Raw genomic sequence first — 15789 nt, forward strand, 5'->3', positions numbered from 1 at the left:
TACTATACAATTTACTCAGTCATATAGAGTAGTCTAGATGTAGCTGATTTTTGTTGATTTTTCATGCTTTGAATTGAAATTCATCTAGATCCAGAGAAATGAATCTCCTCACACATTTGGGGATTTCACTTCCTTTGTTCATGTTTTTTTCTAGTTTTCCCATTTTGAAAACAGTATCCTTGATAGATAATACAAAATAAAATTTGAAGGTGAATGCTTTTACTCTTTCTGTATGATCTTCAAGTGAGATATTATCTGTCTCAGCAATGGTCTTAGACCTTCTAGTTCTCCCTCTTTCACTTTTTGTCCTTCTCCTTCTTATTCTCCTATGCCTTCTTTTATTCCATAAACATGTGTCACAAAAGGCACTCTTTAAAGGATTTTAGCATTCACTACAAACTTCTGTTATTTTAGATTCAGATTATCCTGAATCTGTTCTTAAAATTCATACTATTGTTTAATTTTTCCTTGATTGTACATTACAACTGCTATCTTACATATATCTCTTTATATCTGGCTTATCAGAGAATAATATTTGCACCTATATAAATTTCTTTAGGTTCTTCACTGTCTTTTGTTCTCATTTTGTTTTTATTTTTATTTTGCATATTTGTTTGAGTAATAAGTTTGAATTAATCAGAAACAATAACAGTAAAGTCCCTGTACCCTGAGGTCTAATAGTAACCCAAGTACTTGCCAACATCTGACTTTAAGCCTGGTATTTGTGCATATTTCACCTGAGTAAAAGTTAAATGTGTACTTTTAAAAGCACGTATCCTTACTTTCTCATTTTAGATGATACACAGCACAATGCTTGTTAGAAAAGGTTATTTATAAGATTTTTTAGACACCTGCAGTGCAATCTGGTTGAGGATTATTACAATAGCCTGATTTAAATATCAATTTTGTCAGTTTGAAGAATTAGATTTCTACAGTATATCAAATTGACTTCTAGTTCTTAATAAGATGACAAACTAATGTGGGCTGATAATACTCTCTCTCTGAAATGTAACTCTAGAGATGCCAAAGAAGGGAGACTGACAGAATTGAGATACTCATAAAATTTTTGAAAAAAATTCTAAGGAAATGGAATTCTCAGAGTGGTAGAAAAATGCAGCTTAGAGCAGTGTCGGGTCCAGTGTTGCATATTGGCAACTTGGAAGAGTCGTTTTGTTGTGCAAACTTAGGGTCCTCATATTACAAGTCCCTAATTTTTCACCCTTTCACTGAGAAGCGGAAGAGTTGGAAACTATCTGAATGGTGTATTCAGTAGGGAACTCCATTACTACTTTTATTAGGCTCCCTTTAAAAAAAAAAAAAAGCAGCAGTAAGTCTGTCCTTGCAGGTCCATCCTGAGACCATCACCATGGGACCATACAACCAAAGGAAAAAGCTGCAGTGGAAGTACAGAGAGCCCTGCTAGGCATGTTAGGCAGAATGCATAGGTATGTAGCATGTCTTGATGTGAGTGTGTGAGAGATGCTTTCAGAACTGAGCTATATCTTGCCCCATCCTCTCATCCCTGCAGGATGTTACCTGGGGTAACAAATTCATATGCAAGAAAAACAGAATTCAAGAAAAAAGTTATCATGGAAAAGAGAGATTTTAAATATTAGTGAAAGAATGATCTGCTGAATAAAATACAATGACTATGAATATATATATTGAGAAAAGCAATGTAATTCATCAGTGTGGTTAGAATTTTATCATATGTTTCTTAAAGAAGGATAGGTTTGGCCAACAAAAGATAAGCAAAAATAGTGAAGATCTGCATAATTTAATAATTAGCTAGAATCAACAGTTACCAACAATATGAGTATACATTTTCTTATTGAGTTTGTTTGGAATTTGACAAATTTAAGTAAGTCACAATGGTATCCAAAAAGAACCTTAAATAAAGTCCTAAAAACAATATCATAAAATGTTTTATGACCAAATATAAAATACTAGATGTCAATAAGAAAAGATAAATTTAAAACTATCATAAACTATATATCTATAAAATAAAATACAATAAAATGATTCCTGGATTAAAGAGAAAATGTCTAATAATGTCTAATAATGTCTAATAAATCACTATGTTATATTAATAAAACATTAATATATTGATATAAATGATAATAGCATCTTTTATAGTACACTTTCTGTATATCTGATATTCCTATCAATTTAGTTATATAATTTCCCATATTTTTTTTGCCACTCCATAATCTGGGTTATCAATTGTAGTCAGAATTTGAAGACTCAGAGTGATTCAGAGAGAGATTTTGTAACTTGCCCAAGGTCACATAATTAAGAAGTTGCTGAGATGAGCTATGAACCCAAGCAATTTGACTCCAGAGCCCTCATCATCATCTATCTGTTATGTGTCCCTCAGCACACATAACCCAATCCTGCCAAGTCCACCCAGACAACTGGTGAGTCCTGCCTATTCTGTTCACTAAATAGATGTATTACTGAGAGCATTTGCTATTGTAACAAATAGCCCCCTAATGTGTAATAGCTCAAGCCACTTAAAAATTACTTAGTTCAGAAATATATTAATATAAGATACACCTGGTTGGTGGATGGCTCCCACTCATATAGTAGTTGTGAGATGTGAGCTCCTTTTGGCATATGGCTTTGCCTTAAGCTGGTGAAAGGGTGAGAGCTAATCTTGGAAACATCTCATAGTACGTTTGTTCAAGTGCCATCAGTTAGAACCCATTCAGCAGGGAACATTTAATAGGTAACTGAGTAAAGAGTCAGGAAATCTAATCTACCTATATAGTACTCTTGTTCTTGTATGAGTTACCTTCACTTTTCACATAATTTACTGGCATAGTGTCCCAAGTAATCTCTTTGTATTTTCTCTTGCCCTTTTATAATTTATTCTGTACTTTTAACTTAACCTGATCATTTCATTTTCTTGCTCAAAACTCTTCAATCTTTTCCACTGATTGTGAGAAGACCTAATATCTAGCAAGGCCTTGGCCTACACTTACATTTTCAACCTCATCATACTCCATACTTTCTTTCCTTTTTCTGAACTTCAGAGGTACAGACTCTGTGTCTGTAAAACATGTCTTGCTCCTTCTAGCCACAGAGGCTTGTTTGTGCTGATTCATCTTTTAGGCATGCATTCCTACCTCTCTTCCTGCCAGTTCTAACTCATTCTTTAGAACCAACAAAGACCTCACATTCTCAAACAAATTTCTCCCTTTGAAGTATGAAAAAATTGAAGACTGGTTTTCATATTTTTGCTGCACATTTAATATTCTTTCCCTACATCATAATATTGCCATAGTTAATTCTAATAATCTAATGCATCTCTGCATACATAGTAGACTGCTTTAGGATGGACATAAATAAATCTGTTCCTGACTATTTTTCTGTCATTCTAATGCTAAAACAATGACTGCTGTATTTTACAGATATAGAAACTTGCCTTCAGAAGTCAAGTGAATTGACATTTTTTCTTTTTTTTATTGAAGTATAGTCAGTTACAATGTGTCAATTTCTGTTGTACAGCATAATGTCCAATCATACACATATATACATATATTTGTTTTCATATTCTTTTTCATTAAATGTTACTACAAGATATTGAATCTAGCTCTCTATGCTATACAGAAGAATTTAGTTTTTTATCTGTTTTTATACACAGTAGTTAATATTTGCAAATCTTGAACTCCCAAATTTATCTCTTTCCATCTTCTTTTCCCCCAGTAACCATAAGATTACTATGTCTGTGAGATTGTTTCTGTTTTGTAGATGAGTTCATTAGTGTCTTTTTTCTTTTTTTAGATTCCACATGTGAGTGATATTATATGGTTGAATTGCCATTTTGTTTTCTACTTCACATTTCTCCTTTTTATGTGACCCATATATATGGATTATCTTTAATTACATACTAATGATAGTAAGTAAATAATTTCTAGGACTAACATTTGAGTACATTTCAAAATCAGTGAGATCAAGAAGACCTATCAAGAGATGTGATTATTCTGGATTAAGAAAGTTACTCAAGTATTATCTAGAGACTCACACAGCAAATTTCATTACTTCAGATAATAGTTATTTTGTTTTATAAATGATAAATATAGGTATTCTTTACTGAGTATGACATACCAGGAACTTTGCAAAGGGTATTTGTGCATTATTTTATTTAACTTTTATAATAAAATTATAAGTACTGTTATTTTACAGGGAAATAAGAGAGAAGTTGAAGAACTCTCTGAGGGTCACAGCCAGTGGAAGAGTCTGGATTTTAGAATGCATCTGTCTTTAAATGCTTTCTTTGTTGAAGACCATCATAGCAGACTCCCCACCTTTTATCACATGGACACATGCTTCGATCTTGAGGCCTAAAGAAAGTGAAATCATTGGGGAATATCTATTATTTGAGACCTGGAAAAAATCCTTTTGTTAAGATTTTCTTCTTATTCTCCCACACGGAACACAGCAGAGTACAACATAGTACACATTATAACAGAGTAAGTTATGATAACAAAGCTTGTTTGTTTCAGCCTTGCTTATAAGAAAATTGGGAAATTGAGAGGCAAAGTTTCATTGGTTAAGTGGCAATAACATCATAACTAAGTTCCCTATACTTCATATATAATCAACTGTTTCCAGACTAATTTTTTTTTCTTTTTGAAGCAGAGTGGTGAGTGACCCTGGGAAAAGAAACAAGACACACCTTATATGGAGAAGATTTTTTGTTTTGTTTTGTTTTGTTTTGAACTAAGGTTGCAGAAGCCAGGGAAATTTTCAGAGTGCACTTGAATATTGATTTTCACTTAAGAGACAAGTATAACCAACCTCTCTAAGTAGATAGTAAAGAAGTTGAAACCACAAAGTATGATTTTTCTGTGAGGCTGAAGGGAGGCTGTAGAAGTGCCTTTTATGAAAAGAATACACTTTAGTATAACAGGAATTATTCTATAAGAGGGAGTAGACCTCTGAAATTTTAGTGGGATTTTTTTTTCTGGCGAGATTCTAAATTGTATGGAGTATATCGATGTTACGGGGGTTCATCAAGACAAAATCCACTACAGTTCATTGTCAAGATCTGATTTAATATCTGTTTTCTAATTTTCTAATCTTTGTTTAGTTGATCACACTGTCTCACAGAATTAGTGTTTTATTCCTCTAATATTTTCTAGTTTATATTTACAGTCTATCAATTTGTTCATTCATTAACTAGATGACCATGAGACATACATAAGAAAGAATCTTGAATCTCAAAGAATCCAGAATCATCTTTGTTCCTCACTACAAAATTTCATTGGATAGAAAAGAAGTTGGGGAGAAACATGCTTGCTCTCCCTTCATACTCAAAATCTAGAATTCATTTAAATATACCAAACATTTATTTTGTGCCACTTTTTATACAAAATATTTCTACAAAATACAGAGAATACAAAGATGAAAAAAGATAAGGTCCATGCTGTTCAGGTGAATCACTTAGCAAGAGGATTAGAAGAAAAGATTTCCAGGTAGTGGGGATTTTTTTTTTCTTCTTTGTAAGTAAAATCAGCAGTTACATCAGGAGAGAATACCAAAAAGCTGTGGAAGGATGAGGTGAAATAGGAAAGACACAGGCACTTAGACAGAAGGTACTCCTAATACAACATAAAAGTTTCACATCATCAAGGATGTTTGGAAAGTGAAAGCAGCAGACAGACCACCCTGTGTGTGATCATCTGAGATGCACTGGCTTAATTTCAGCAGAACTGTCATGCAGCCTCAGGGACAGATCCACAAAAGAGAAAACTGAAATTGGGCAGTAGCTTATAGCTTCTCAAATCCTGTTTGGGGAGAAAGGATAAAGTCTCGGAAAAAGGCCATACATCAGCATGCATGAAAGGACATCCAGTGTGTTTTCATCAAATTACTAATAAAAATGAGAATGTCAACACCCGCTAAGAAAAGCAAAGACTAAATCAGTTCTCTACACGACAAGTGTCAGACATTGGCCTTTTCAGCTTCCTCAAAGTTTGTCAGCAGATTGTGCTACTGAACTTAGCCTGATATTTTTAATGTTGAGGAAGTGTTCTGACTCTGTGGTAGGATTTCTTATTTCAGTATTTGATGTCTGAAAAAGATAATGGCTGCAACTTAGAATTATATGTTTTATTTTATATATATGTGTATATATATATGTGCACATGTATATACACACATAGATTATTAATTTCCATATGAATAAAGGCAGTTGGTTTTAAAATTAGAAGTATGAGCATCATGAAATAAAACAGTTCTGTTTCTGGAGTCTTTTGTTCCTGAAGAATATAAATTCTATAAAATTTCATTTAAGAAAAAAAAATAGGGAATGAGCAAAAGGAAGAACAGAAGAAGGAGGGAGGGAAGGAAGGAAGGGCGGGAAAAGGGAGGAAAAGTGAAATATATTATTAAAATGCAGAAATAAATTACAGTTCTCTGAGCTACAGTTCAAATTCCTGAGACTAGACTAGGAACTGGAGAGCTATTCAATCCTAAGGCAGATGTGATACAGTCCTCTCTATAAGCCTGGGTGGCATTCTACTGTAGCTCCTCTCTGGGCTGTATGTATGTATGTATGTGTGTATATATTTATTTATTTATTTACTTACTTACTTACTATTTTTTAAGGGTGCCTCAGCGGCCTGTTTTCATAGAGCTCATGCTTCACACTTGTTCACACTGTTCATTCTTGTCAAACTAGGTAGGTGGGACCCCATCTCATGCCCCTGACCCCAGCTCCGCCCCTAAGCGTCTCACCATTTTCCAGTCATCACCCAGTCCCCACACATGGACTAACTGTGCCTTGTGCAACCACTGCTGCTTGGCTCCTGGCCAGAAGGCACTGGGGACCAGGTCATAGGCACCTGGGTGTCTGGCCGCCCAGGGTGGTCAGAACTCCTTCTCTGCGCTCCTGGGGTGTGCTGGACCCCAGAGGGCATAGGGAGCAAGCACCCTGGCTCCAGCCATTGGTGGTGGGCAGAGACTCCTTGGGAACAGAACACCCAGACCTCAGGGCTGCAGGTGATGGGAAATGCGTCTCTGCACTGAATCCGAGAGCAGATCAATCTTCTTTGCTTTTCTCCAAGCCCTCTGCGGTGTGGTCTGCTCCTCTGAGCCCAACCCCCACATCTGGGCTGAAGCGGGGAGTTCTCCATCCCTAGCTCTGAGCTGGGCTGGAATGGGATTGCCCTGCCCTCCTACTCTTGTACGCAGAGGCAGCTGTGGGCACAGACCTCTGCCTTCCATCTCTGTCCTTCTTATCTTGAAGCCATCACATGGCCCCTGCAGGCTGTGGTCAGGGTTGGAAAACTCCAGATGTGAAGGGACCCCAGTGTTCCAGAAGAGCACTGCTTTGGTGAGGAATAGGGGATGTGAGAGAAAGTGCAAACCAGGACTCAAGGCCTCAGGGACAAGGCTCCTGGCTCCTGGCTGGGGTGGCGAAGAAAGACCACTGTATCAAAGGATGGCAGACTCACTGGACCCACAGGCAGGTTAACACTGGTTTATCTGGTCCATAATATGGCTGGTCTGGCAGGGCCAGGCAGGGGCAGCAGTGCCTCAGGCCGAGGTGTCAAAGAGGCGATCAATCACGTCGCTCACCTGCTTAATACAGTACTTGATGTACTTCTCAGGGTTTTTGGTGACGGGCACCCTGCCAAACCTGTGCAGAAAGGCCCTGTAGGTCTCCTTTACAATGTTCTTCTGAGTTTGGTGGATCTTGTCCCTCTGCTCTGTGTCAAGAACAGCCCAGGTCTTTTGGATCTTGCACAATTCTTCAAGGCCATCACTGAAGCTCTTAAACCGCTCCTTAATCATCTGTCACTCCTCGTCCCAAAGCTTGACTCCGGGTTGGAACACAGTAGCTTCTTCTCAGGTATGTAGTCAGTCACCTTTAAACAACTGCACTGGTAGGTCTGGATCTGCTGCTCGATGTGCTCCTGGTAAGAACGCTTGGCAGTATTCTGGGTCACGGCCACCAGCTGGATCAGCTCAGACTTCTCCAGGGCCTTGAGGATGTAATTATAGTTCTCGTGCAGGAAGATGGCACTCAGAGCTTGGTCCTCATACACCTTGGACTTGCTCAGCAAGTTCAGCTGCAGGTTTCCCAGGACTTTACAGATATAGATGCTCAGAAGGTGCCTGCTGAACTTGGAGTTGTAGCTGATAGCTGAAGAACTGGTCTCTTGGGAGGCCAGCATGGCGCCCGCTGTCCCCTGGAAGTTCAGGAGCTGCTGCAGGAAGAGGGTGGCATTGCTCCTGAGCTTGTGCACGGTGCTTGGGCATGTTGTAGTCCTTGTCCAGGTCATTCTTGATGTTGTCGGGGAAGTCCTCCAAGCGCTTTGGCTCCAAAAGTCCCCATGGAGGTGATGAGGCTGGGATACTTGTTCTTGCTGCTGGTGGCCGTGCCCTGGAGCACATGGTCAAACTTGGGGTTGGTCTGCTTGAGGTGCTGCAGGGTGGGGAAGACAGTGAGCACTGCCAAGAAATCGTGTCATATGATGGCCTTATGGAAGCGGCCATGGTGTTCTGCCCTTCCAGCATCAGCCCGTCCAGCGCCTCCTGTATCAAAGAGTCAAAGGCCTTCCTCTGATGGGGCTCAGGGATGACGTTCATCAGCAGTTGGTACACGCTCTGGGCCGACTTGACAAAGGCACTGACGCAGTGAATATAGGCATCGGGTGTCCACGTCCAGCATGTCATCTCTCCCGACCAGCGGCCCATGCTTGTTGCTCAGGGCCTCGGACAGGTACTTTACTCAGAAATTATGCTCCTGACCTGGTTGCTTGACCGGCTTCTTGGTGGGCGTGTCTTTCCTCTTTGTGGGTGTGTCTCCTCTAGCAGAGGAGTAGGCAACCACAGAGGAGGAAATGCTCTTCCAGAAAGGCTCCTTTAGGCCTTTAATGGAGCGATCTAGCTGGCTGGAGCGGATCTGGTAATAGATGTTCACAAAATCTTGGTTGCGGCCGTATTCCACCAGCCAGCGGGAGACGCGGACCATGTCCTGAAGCATGCTCTCAGGCAGGTGCTCCAGGGGCGCCTCCTCCTGGACCTCCAGGTCGTCCGCAGAGCTGGTCAGATCTAGGATGAACACAGGGGGCACGACTGTTGTGCTGGGTCATCAGGCTTCGGAACTCAGACTCCAGCGACTCCTTCTCCCACTCAAACCACAGCTTCACTTTGTTGAGCTCTGGGCTGTCTGGGCTATTGTCCTGGAAATACTCCACAGCCCTCTGAATCTTGGCCATGCTTCCCAGATACTCTTTCAGCCTACCTGTGGGGCCCTCGCTGATGATCTTCTCAGTGTCACTGGCCACATGGTAGTAGCTGATGACGTGGTCCATGCAGGACAGTGTCTTCTCAACATTCTCCTGCACTGCTGCAGGTTCTCCCTCTGTTTGTGCACAGGGATGATAAAGTTCTTCAGCTTCATAAGGTGACTCTCAAAGGACGACAGGATACACACCATGTTCTTGGTGAGCTGGTCGCTCTTCTCTGGCTGTCTTGCATGAGGGACAGCATCTCCTCCTCCTGCTTCAGCTTGTCCTTGATCTCCTGCCGCCAGGCAGATGCCTCCTGTGAGGAGATCATGGCTTTGGCCCTACACTGCAATTTTTAATAATTCCATTCTCATATATGAAATTAGTGAGAACTCACATGTGTATATATGTAGTGTATGATAGTAGGATGTATTTTTGAGAGCTTTCCTCAAAACTTAGCAATGTAGCCTCAATTAAGCCACTGACATTTAAAAAATCTTTATTGCAGAATATTTGACATGCGATTAAAGTACACAGAATAAACAAGTTCATAAATTTTGATATTAGTTTCACACATGAAAACCAAGACAGTGAATATATATGTATATGTATATACACTCCAAAATTTTCCTCATACCTTTTTATGTTTTTTATTTTTTTTCAAATTTACCCTTTTCTAATCATTCCCTCCATCCCTAGTCGACCACTGGTATACTTTCCATAGTTAAGAAAGAGGTTTTTTTTTTTTAGTTTTTAGAAATGTATATGTATAAAATAATAAATAATCTATTCTTTTGTGCCTGTCTTCTTACAACATACTTTTCTGAGACAGTTTTATTGTTGCATGTATTCAGTACTTCATTTCTTTAATTGCTGAGTAGTATCCTCAAGTACTCATATTCCAAAATTTGTTTACTCATTCATGTATCAGTGAACATTTGGATTATTTCTAGTTTTTGGATTATCACACAGATAAGTTATGAACATTTCATACAAGTCTTTGTGTGGGCATATGTTTTTATTTATACCTAGACATGGAATGGGAAGATATATTTTCTAAAGCTGTAGTATCAGTTTGTATTCCCATCAGCAGTGTATGGAAATTCTAGTATTTCTCAGCTTGTCTGCATTTGGTATGATCAATCATTTTAAATTGAGTCATTCAAATATGTGTGCAGTATAATCTAATTGTGGTTTTAATTTACAATTTTTTTTTGACTGATGATTTTGAACATCTTTGTATGTGATTATTTTCAATCAATAAATTTTCCTTGGTAATTCAAATTTTTTGCCCATTTTTAGTATTTGCTCGTTTTCTCATGATTGAGTTATAAGAATTTCTCACATATGTATATATATATTTCACATACAATCTTTTTGTTACAGATATGCTTTGCAAAGTGGGCATTTTTTCTCCTACCTTCTCATTTTTTATGAAATCCCATTTTTTAATTTTTTCTTTATTTTTCATGTTTTAAATCTTATTTTAAAATTATTTGTGAAAGCCAAGGTTATCACAATTTTCTACCAAATCTTTGCCTAGATATTTCAAATTTTTATTCTTACATTTTTATCTATGATACTTTTATGGCTTAATTCTGAATATAGTGTAAAGTAAATGCAAAAGTCTTTTTTTAAAAATATTGAATATGGCTATCCAGTTGTTCCAGGACAATTCGTTGAAAATTATTTCAAAATGAACTGTCATGGCATGTTTGTCAAAATTCAATTTGCTATATATATGCAAAACTATTATGTTCTGCTGATTTATGTGCCCATTTTTAGCGCAATATCAGACTTTATTACTGTAGCTGTATTATGAAGTGATGAGGTCAAAATTTAAGTTCTAAAACTTTATTGCTCTTCTCAACATTATTTTAACTATTCTAGGTACATAACATCAATATTTCTTTGATTTATCTCAGCAATGTTTTGTAGCAGTCAGTGTAAAAGTTTTCCATGACATTTGCCAAATACTTAACATATTTGCTAAATATATGACTAAGAATTTCACATTTTTATACTATTGTATATAGTATCTTCTATTTCAATTTCCAACGCTTCATTCTCTGAGACACTTCATTTTTTTAGGATAAGAATATAGCTATTCCAACTTGCTTTTGATAAAAACATGATAGATATTTTTTCCACTTATAAAATTATAACCTATCAGTATCTTTACATTTAAAGTGATTTTTTGCTTGTTTGTTGTTACTTTGGTAAGTATCATATAATTGAGTCTTAAATTTTTATTGAATCTGACAATCTCTGCCTTTTACCTGGGGATTTGAGACCATTAACACTTGATTTAATTATTCATATAGATAGATTTAAATCTAATGTCTCATCATTTACTTTTTATTTGTCCCATCTGATCCTTTTTCTTTTTTCCAATTTCTTTTGGAGTAATTATATACTTTTTCAAACCACCATTTTCTCTTCTCTGTTTACCATTTAGTTAAAATGGACCTTTTTAGTGACTCCTTAAATTTTAAAATATACTTATTTAAATTAATACTTTCTAACACAGTAAATATAATACCACTTTACAAATAATGTTGAAAACTTACAACAGAATATTTCCATCTTCTCATGGCCTTTGTACCACTTGTTCTCAGACATTGTATTTTTTTAATTAGTCCCTCAATTTTTTTTTCTGTGAGCAGTCAATTATATTTTAAAGAGATTTAAAAAATAATATTTTGTATGTATCCACAGAATTCCACTTCTGATGTTCTTTATTCCTTTCTGTAGACCCGGATTTCCATTTGTCTTAATTTGTCTTTTATCTGTGGCAATTTAACACTCTAACTTTGTAATAGAAAAGAACAAATCTGATTCCATATTAGATCTGTTCCTTTAACTTTAACCCTATGCTCTGTTTCTTATGCTTAGTCTTGGTGGTTCTGCATCTTTTGTAAAAGAATGTTGCCTATAGGCTGAAATATACCAAACAGTCTACTGTCAAGGTTCTAACTTTTAAGGATATTAACACTTTTCCATTCATATAAAGTTAACAAGTTGAAGAATAGAAAATAACATTTGTTTTGTTTGAGGTTTACAGGGACACCATGATCTGACCCATGTGGACAACTGCAAGAACAAAGGATTCAAAGAACAATGGATTCTTTTACCAAGAATTTTGCAACAACCAGCATACCCCTTCTCCTTTTAAGTATAAAAGGAGCCCGAATTCTGACCTGGGTAAGATGGTTCTCCAGGACATTAGTCTGCCATCTTTTTGATCTGCTGGCTTTCCAAATAAAGTTGCTTTCCCTTACCACAACACCTCGTCTCCTAATTTATTGGCCTGTCATGCAGCAAGTGGAATGAGTTTGGACTTGGTAACAAGTTCAGGTATGCAATAAATTATTTAAGCCTTTGTATTTCTCAAATTATATTGATTTCACCTTTGATTTTGAAAGATATTTTTTTCTGAGTATAGAATTTTCAATTCAAATTTTTTATATTTTAATACATTAAAGATTTTGTTCCACTGTCTTCTGGGTTGTGATTTTTCCAAGAAGTCTCTTGTCAGTTTTGCATTGGTCTGTGTTTTTTCTTCTTTTCTTGATGCTTTGAATTTTTTTTCTTTGCTGCTGGTTTTAACAGTTGTATTCTAATATATTTTGATATAGTTTTACCCTATTTTTTCTTAATTATGTTTTATTACATTTCTTCAATATACAGATTTTTAATTTTCATCAAAATTTTAAAAGGCAATTCTAAATTTAAATATTTACTCTTCTTTTCATATTTTTCTTCTCCCAAATATATGGTAGGCTTCTTTAAGTTTTCCCCAAACTCACAGAATGCATTTCTTTAATTTTTAGTTATTTTATTCTGTATGTTTCATTTTGGATATCATTGACATGCATTGAAATTTACTAATCTTTTTTCTTTACTGTCTAATATAGCAATAACTCTACTAGTTTTTGTTTGCTTATTTTAGGCATTGTATTTTTTATTTTGAAAATTTTTATATTCTTCTAAACATACATATTCTTTTTCCTCCACTTCCTTGGCCATAAAGAATAGAGTTATAAATGCTATTTTAATGTCCTTAACTATTAATTCTACTTTTTAAATCATTTCTGATTTTGTTTCTGGTAATTGATTTTCTCATTATTATGACTGAAGTGTACCTTCTTTATTGAATATTTATTAATTTTCGATTGGTTATCATACATTTTTTTAAATGTATACCTTGTTGCCTATTGGATATTCTATTGCTATAAATCATCTTGAGTTTGTTTTAGAATATAGTTAAGTTTATTATAAATAATTTGATTATTTCGAGGCTTGCTTTTAAATTTTAGGTGAAACAAGAGGTTTTTCTACTCTAGAGCTATTTTTTTTTCCTTTGGCAATGCACTTTTGAGGTTACTACCTCATGCTTTATGAATTATGAATTTTTCTATTCAGGCTGAAATAAGTATAACCTATATTGATCACTTTTAAGCTCCTTTTAGGCAGTTCTTTATTTGACTTGGGTAACTTCCTTGTATGCATGAACTGATCAAGACTCAGTTGGAGATTGAAAAGTGTCCACCAAAGTTGACAAAGGTCTTATTCTTTTTGTTGCTCTTTTCCAATTGGTACTCTGCCATCTGGGAATTTTGGACTCCACAGACTCATATTTTCATCTCCTTAATTCAAGAATACTTCCAGGCTATACCTGAGTTCCTCTTTCTTGTGTCATAGCCTGGAAACTCTTAGTAAGACAGCAAAATTACAGGACTCATCTTTTTTATTTCTTCTTTCTGAGGAATCAGTGTTTCATGATGTCTAATGTTCAATGTCTGAAAATCATTTATTCATATATTTAGTCCACAATCTAGCTGTGGAAAGGTAAATCTGTTTTCTGTTACCCCATCTTGTTCAGAAATACATGTAAGATTATTATTCTCTACATTTAATTTTATGATTTCTCTTTCAGAGATATATAGTCTGTCTAAAATAAATATTATCTATTATTCAGATAAATAATAAGGAAAAGTAAAGATTAAAATTTTAAGCTTTATCTTTTTTTTATTTTTCCATCCAAATAATCAGAGTATTTATGAATTCAGCAACACTACATGTTTAACTTTAAGAATCCATTCCGGGTATTGACTGGATAAAGAAGATGTGGCATATTTATACAATGTAATACTATTCAGCCATAAAAACTGACAACATAATGCTATTTGCAGCAACATGGATGTTACTGGAGAATGTCATTCTAAGTGAAGTAAGCCAGAAAGAGAAAGGAAAATACCATATGAGATCGCTCATATGTGGAATTAAAAAAAAACCATAAATACTAAACAGAAACAGACTCATAGACATAGAATACAAACTAGTGGTTGCCAAGGGGGCAGGGGATGGGAAGGGACAGACTGTGATTTCAAAATTTGTAGATACTGACAGGCATATATAGAATAGATAAACAAGATTATACTGTATAGCACAGGAAAATATACACAAGACCTTGTGGTAGCTCACAGTGAAAAAAAAATGTGGCAATGAATATATGTATGTTCATGTATAACTGAAAAATTGTGCTCTACACTGGAATTTGACACAACATTGTAAAATGACTATAACTCAATAAAAAAATTTTAAAAAGAATCATTCTGGGTATAATAAAGTTGAAATATTTTCTATTTCAAATTTTCAGTTTCAAATATTTTGTGTGTGGTAAGTAAAAAAGCCATGATATCAAATTTCTACAAATTGATAGATCATTACATAGAAGAGCAAACAAAATTCTATTAGGGTATGTGTATGTTTAAAGGGGTCCGGCAGTATATGTGAGATAAATAAATCTTCATCAGAATCCTGAGTTCTGAGTGTCTATGAAGTACCTAGGTAAAAAGATCAGTAGGAATGTTTATGTATTTGTCTGGAGTTTACAGAATTTTAGTAGCATTAATAAATAGCTAGTTAATTTCTTCAGCATGATGAAACCGTCAAAAAGATATAAGAAGAAAGTAAAGATTAAATATGATGATATGATCCTGGAAAGTTCAAGTACACTGGTGTCAATTAAAAACATGAATTATACAAGAAGACACAATAAGACAATGTTCCTAAAGTTTCATTGCATTGTTGAATTACATAAAAATAATAATCTTCCCTAAATAAGAAGAGAGCTTGTAATTTTTTTAGTCTAAAACTCAAAATGGTATATTTTTTATTTCTAGATTTTTATATAGGGAGCAAAGTCAAACTGTTTCAAATATGTTACAGTTATCTACACTATTATTTTGAGGAAGAGAAAGTCATATTATTAAAATGGGCCTAGGAATGGTGAAGATGCAGAGGAATTAGCACATCATTATGTAGTTTTAACAGAGCTTCAAGTGTACAGTTTTGTTTAACAGATACTTACTGAATACCTACTATAATTTAGCCACTCTTTTAGGGGCCAAGGTATATCAATGAGTAAAGAAAAAAAATTCTGAATGGATAATCAGTACAGATTGCATACTTTGCAGATCTCAATGCAAGATAAAAATGTATTGTTTCTTAGTAAAAAAAAATCAAGATAATTAAAAAC

The 15789-nt window shown here is 35.5% G+C and overlaps 1 pseudogene; it reads right to left on the reverse strand.

Moving 5' to 3' along the window:
* Positions 1-7545: 7545 nt before the first annotated feature.
* On the reverse strand, positions 7546-9576 carry LOC105083652 (exocyst complex component 7 pseudogene; annotated as a pseudogene).
* Positions 9577-15789: the final 6213 nt, after the last annotated feature.

The sequence above is a fragment of the Camelus bactrianus genome, chromosome 14 (genome assembly GCF_048773025.1).
Source record: "Camelus bactrianus isolate YW-2024 breed Bactrian camel chromosome 14, ASM4877302v1, whole genome shotgun sequence".
Classification (NCBI taxonomy): domain Eukaryota; kingdom Metazoa; phylum Chordata; class Mammalia; order Artiodactyla; family Camelidae; genus Camelus; species Camelus bactrianus.